Source organism: Rhincodon typus, chromosome 25 (assembly GCF_021869965.1).
Source record: "Rhincodon typus isolate 14 chromosome 25, sRhiTyp1.1, whole genome shotgun sequence".
Classification (NCBI taxonomy): domain Eukaryota; kingdom Metazoa; phylum Chordata; class Chondrichthyes; order Orectolobiformes; family Rhincodontidae; genus Rhincodon; species Rhincodon typus.
In genome coordinates this window covers 29,900,314-29,906,683 of record NC_063356.1, presented here as the reverse complement: position 1 = coordinate 29,906,683, position 6,370 = coordinate 29,900,314, and the positions used below count along the sequence as shown (strand labels likewise).

The window sequence follows — 6,370 nt, the reverse complement described above, 5'->3', positions numbered from 1 at the left end:
GATGAGCAATGAAATCTAAATTCAATACTTTTTAAAAAAATAAACTTGATTAGAATGAGGAACAATAGATATGCAATACCTGATACTATATTCCCATCAATCATTTCCCCACCCTGAAAGCCTTCATTCTCCACAATTCATTGTCCGATCCATCTACTCCCCACCCCACCACTAAATGTTACCAGAGGGCTGCCATAAAATTAAATATTGTCTTGGGGAAAGCTTCTCGATAAGTAATTAATTCTAACTGTTGGATGGTAAAAGGCATAACAGTGGACATTTGACCCATTGGGTCTGCTCTGTCATTCAATGAGATCATGGCTGATCTGATATTCCACAACTTCACTTTCCTGCCTGTTCCTCATAAGCCTTGATTCTCTTACTGATTAGAAAATTGTCTGACTCAGCCTTTGATATTCTTACGGATTCAACCTCAATATCACTCGGCAGTAAGGAATTCTGCAGATTCACTGCCCTCTGAGAGAAGAAATTCCTCCTCATTTCTGTTGTAAATTAGCAACACTGTAATGTGCGATTTTGTCACTCTGGTCCTACACTTTCCCACAAGAGAAACAACCTCTCAGCTTTCACCCTGTTAAGCCCGCTAACAGTTATATGTTTCAATAAGTTTGCTCTCATTCTAAACTCCAATAGGTACCAGCCCAACCTGCTCCATCTCTTCTCATAAAAAAAAATTCTTCCATGCCCAGGATCAATGTAATGAACCTTCTCTAGAATACCTCCAATACCAGGATGTTTTTCCTTATATAGGAGGACCACAACTGTTCACAATATTCCAGGTGTGAGTTGACAAAAACCTTATATAGTTTTAGCGACTCTTCCCTGGGTTTTTGTTTCATTTGAAATAAAATCCATCATTCAATTTGCCTTTCCTATTAACTGCTGAACTAATATGATAGCTTTTGTGATCAGGCACAAAGACGCCAAATTCCTATGCGCTGCGGCTTTCTTCAGCCCTTCACTATTTAAATAATATTCAACACTTCTGTTCGTCCTGCTAAAGAGCACAACCTCACATTTCTCTCATGCACTTAAACTGTTTTTGTGTGATCCTCACTACTTGTCTTGCCATTTCTTTTTTAATGTCATCCACAAAATTGGCAATACTATATTCACATTCACTATCCAAGTCATTAATATTATAAATAACTGTGGCATCAGCATAATGTTAATGCCTGGTGAATAAGGTACAATGTAATTACAGCAATTGACTATGATGAGTATTCACATAAGAACATAAGAACTAGGAGCAGGAGTAGGCCGTCTGGCCCTTCGAGCCTGCTCCGCCATTCAATAAGATCATGGCTGATCCTTTCGTGGACTCAGATCCACTTACCCGTGTTCTCACCGTATCCCTTAATTCCTTTATTGTTCAAAAAAAATCTACCTTTTTTTAAAAAACATTTACTGAAGTAGCGTCAACTACTTCACTGGGCAAGGAATTCCATAGATTAACAACCCTCTGGGTGAAGAAATTCCTTCTCAGTTCAGTCCTAAATCTGCTCCCTCTAACCTTGAGACTATGCCCTCTTGTCCTAGCTTCACCTGCCAGTGGAAACATCCTCTCTACTTCTATCTTATCTATTCCCTTCATAATTTTATATGTTTCTATAAGATCCCCCCTCAATCTTCTGAATTCCAAGATCATTTGTCTTGTTCCCATGGCTACTTTTAATATATAACCCTCAATTCCTCACACCTTCCAGATAATAGGCATATTCTTTCTGGTATATTTTTGCAGCAGTTCATCCTAGAAGTTGATGTTAAGGAGATCACCTCAGGGCTGGAGAAGAACTTGGAGTGGAAGGTGACCGATCCAGTTGTTGTCATCCATTTGGTGCCACTGATATTGAAAAGATGAGAAAGGAGTTTCCTGTGGAAAACTTTGAAGGGTAAGGGAAAGGAAAACCTCCAAGGTAATAATCTTGGGCTAACTACCTGAGTGATGGGAAATCTGGCATAGGCTAAATCAAGATTGGTGTGTGATGAATAGGCTTCAATTCATGAGACACTTGACGTACTGGGATAGAAGAGAGCTATTCTGGTGGGGCAGGCTTCTCTCGAACCATGCTGGGAACAGTGTCCTGGCAAATTGAAAATCTAGGGCTGCGGTGAGGACTTTAAACTAATTAGAGGACAAGAGGGTTCTGGAGAGGAGATACACAGGCTTACTAAAGAAAAAGGATAGTTAAGGTTTTACTGGGGCATCAATATTTTATTGTAACTCATGCCATTTTAAAAGATGCTGCCTTTGAGAGTGCAAAAAAACCTATCCACTCCAACCAATAGGCTTCTTTTAAAGTGGAAATCTGAATTCCAGGATTCAATTGTAAGTTGATGTAGGAACTGGTCAATCCAACTCAATGGACAATGGCAGAGCAGAGGCACAGTAAGTGTTGGAATATTGCAGTATCAAGGCAGGAGAAGGTCATCATGGACCATTAAGTAAGACGACTGCTGCTCCGAAACCATCGTCCTCCACAACTTTCCTTATGGGTAGTAAATAGAACATAAGAAATAGGAGCAGGAGTGGGGAATTCAACCCTGCCAGTCTGCTCCGCTCTTTGATACGAGAATGGTTGATCTCATCTTGGTCTCAGCTCCGCTTTTCCTGCCCACAGTCCCCAACCCTTCGACTCATCACTAATTAACAATCTGTCTATCTCCTCAATAAATTTATTCAATGCCCCAGCAGCCACTACACTCTGGTGCAGTAATGAATCAGACGTGTGTTCCTTCACTGAATTGTGTTAACTTCAATAGGATGTTTGATTTGGATTCCCTTCAACTTGCCTGGTGACTGCAAGTGAGGCTAAAGCCTGATAACCATATATATATATATATATATATATATATATATATATAATACGTGTATTTGCAACATGCAGAATATTCTTTCTGACAGGCATTCAGAATTGGTTTCAGAAATTTAAATCCAAAGTCCCCATACAATGTATTTTTATGGAATATGTTTCTGCATATCCTGCAAAAAGCCCAGTTCTTTGATCCAACTTTGCCCAAGAACAGATCATTCAAAAATTAAATTCCATTGAAAGGACATTTTTTTTAAATTTGAAAGCACTTGCTCTGTTTAGTCACCCTGCTGTTAATAACTGTAAGATAATTAATAGCTTTAATATCATCTATACATTCACAAATTTCTTTACAACTTCACGAGAATGGTCTTTATTTGTGATCACCTTTCTTAAGACACACTGACTAATCAATAAATATGTATTATATATGAACAGTCTATATATTTAAAATCAAATTGTCATTCTCTTTCCATTTGAATGCCTCATTACTTTGAATCTTTTCAATATGATTTCATAACTGACAAGTGTGTTAGGTACAACAAATGCTTCATAACGTTTTCTATGGAAGCAGGGGATCAAGGGTCGATGAAGACACAACATTGCAGCCAAATTCCCAAATTGGCTTCAATTCCATTCTCCACGTTAAAAGAAAACATTCTGGAAAGTTTATTTTACAATTAGATAATCAGTTTCTCACAACTGAACCATTATTACCCAAATGTTCTCTACTAAAATAAATTAACAATTGTGACAAATTATACATTTCAGGGTAGTCAGCTTTTTCTAAAATAAAAGCTCTTAGTTATTACACAACCTTCAGTGAAAGCATGTTGCTAGGACAATTATTTGTGTCACCGCGAATAAAGAACTGTGATACTTAGTTGGCTCATCTCCTGGAATTTCCTCACCCCCTACCCTCACACCCATTCGAAACTATTATTTGGACCAATTGGGTCGCTGTTTTATTTTATCATTGAACATACAGTAGGTCAGAGACTGGTCAAAGTGCCAGGAGTAGGTTTCTGAAGGACTACTATATTCGTCCGCGCAAATTGGCACTTCTGCCATTCCTGCTGCGCGAATACATGGAAAAGTTTGTGAAGCTGCTGGAGCGAAAGTATTATACCCACGGACGGAATTTGTGTTGCAAATGTTGGCAATGATTCTCTGCTCAAGTATAATTCCTCCTGCAACCGTCTTCCCTGCACCACAGCAAACAAAACATTCCTACGCAAGAAAAACTTCCAAAATCGTTCTAGATATCATTGGTTTATTTTTATTTTATCGTACAATCTACTTTAAATGAGAAAAAAAAATGCTCCCCAGGGGACTTAAGTACTGCTTGAAGGACCTTATTCAACGCTTAAACTCTTCGTCCTTGCGGATCAGTGGATTTTCAGTGGGGGAGCAGGAGAGTTTTGCTGCTGATGTTTCATACGAGAGAATACTTTTCTGGCGAGTTGTTGAATTTGAATGAAATTATTCAGTACGTTTGGCAGTTGGTTTGTTGTCCCGCTAAAGCACGCAAGCAGTATTTTATATGCATGGCAAACATATTTCGGGCTCCTTCTCCCTCTCCTGAATCAGTATATTCCAGAGACAGATGTCCTTAGAAGCAGACAAGTTGAGATGCAACGCATGAACAACTGTGTGTTCCAATGTGACTGTTTTATTCCTGAAAACGAGCTTACATCAATTGACCGCAAATTTTCACTTGTTTTCAGAAGAGTGTCAGGTAAGCGCTGTATGCCTCCTAGACGTTGTGCAGTCAGGCTTGTTTACTTGTTAAAGAGGTTGTCTTTCATCGAGAATCTGAAAAAAAAACAAACTAACCCATACTCAAGTCAGTATAGGACCTGACATGTTTCGGTATTTACAGTTATATATAACAATGTGTGTGTATTTATAAGCAGTAATAGTACATATTTCTGCGAAAAAGGTTTAGTTAGAGCAGCACTGTTGCAGGTCCTCAAAATAGATGTGAGATTCTTGATAATGGTCAGTTAAGTGACTGGCTGTTTGAAGTTTCGCTGTAAGTACAATAGCTTTTTGTTTTATTTCGGAGACTGCTTATTATGGGTGATGGGTTACGTGGAGCCTGATTTCGCAGAGTACTAATGGCACTAAAAAATTACCAGCAAACCTGACCTTAGAAAAGCCCTGAAGATATGTCACATCGTGCATGACTTATCTATCAACTGTGATATCAGTTGATGGTGATCATCATAAAGTAGTTATTCAAGTAGCAGTGGGACACTGCCTGCAGGCACTGGCCTCTCTGATCGCTTGATAGGAACCTTACAGGCAGTGAGGAAAAGTGAACAGTATCAGTTTTTCCTTAGCCCCTGGATGAAAACTCAGTCTCTGTGAGGTGTGGTATTGTGCTTCCATCATTATTCCATCCACTGATAAAGAAATTCTTTAATCCTGATATTGTGAGAGTTTGGTTGTTTAATCTGGAACTTGGTAGTGAAGTGGGATCAGAGCATTGACAATAAAATTGCAAGAATGTCATTTTCCCTTGTAATCTATTAAACAGCTATATTTTCTCACCTAATTCGTAGAACGCAGTGCTGGATTCTTACAAGTTTATTTCTGGGTGTTCCTTTTCTGTATTTCTTCCAGATTCCCCTACTTCACTGCACTTCTCTCCCCCTGTTTCTACAGACTTTTACCAAGCATCAGTCATTGGGTAGTTCCTCACCCAAGTGACAATTCTTCATGCAAGCCGAGAGGATCAATACCAGCAGACTGTTCATATGCAACTTGACATGATGTCCAAGTACATGCCGTTCCTAGTAGGAGCCACTGGACAGTGACTAAATGTGAGAACATTGAGCTGAATTTTCTCCTGATAGCCTAGAAATCCTGAAGTATAATGTATCTGCACTGTTGCCAACACAGCTGAGCTTAGATAACAAGGTGTAGAGCTGGATGAACACAGCAGGCCAAGCAGCATCAGAGGAGCAGGAAGGCTGACATTTCGGGCCTAGACCCTTCTTCAGAAATGGGGGAGGGGAAGGGAGTTCTGAAATAAATAGGGAGAGAGGGGGAGGCGGATAGAAGATGGATAGAGGAGAAGATAGGTGGAGAGGAGACAGACAGGTCAAAGAGGCGGGGATGGAGCCAGTAAAGATGAGTGTAGGTGGGGAGGTAGGGAGGAGATAGATCAGTCCGGAGGACAGTCAGGTCAAGGGGGTGGGATGAGTTAGTAGGTAGGAGATGGGGGTGGGGCTTGAGGTTGGAGGAGGGGATAGGTGGGAGGAAGGACAGGTTAGGGAAGCGGGGACGAGCTGGGCTGGTTTTGGGATCCCATTCTGCAGACGACATGTCCATCCTGGGCCTCCTGCAGTGCCACAATGATGCTACCCGAAGGTTGCAGGAACAGCAACTCATATTCCGCTTGGGAACCCTGCAGCCCAATGGTATCAATGTGGACTTCTCAAGCTTCAAAATCTCCCCTCCCCCTACCGCATCCCAAAACCAGTCCAGCTCGTCCCTGCCTCCCTAACCTGTTCTTCCTCCCACCTATT

The 6,370-nt window shown here is 40.6% G+C and overlaps 1 protein-coding gene across 3 annotated transcripts in view; it reads left to right on the top strand.

Annotated features, from left to right (window-relative positions):
• The first annotated feature begins 1,810 nt into the window (after positions 1–1,810).
• The window catches only part of LOC109912145 (innate immunity activator protein-like), a 92,103-nt gene continuing 87,543 nt past the window's right edge, over positions 1,811–6,370 (top strand). The window contains exons 1-2 of one of the 3 annotated variants that reach the window (XM_048612298.1): positions 3,922–4,572; positions 5,505–5,662. The gene's annotated coding sequence lies outside the window, so the exon portion shown is untranslated. Of the gene's footprint in view, positions 1,914–3,921; positions 4,573–5,504; positions 5,663–6,370 lie in introns of those variants that run through there. The other 2 variants (XM_048612297.1, XM_048612300.1) reach the window with 2 other exon arrangements.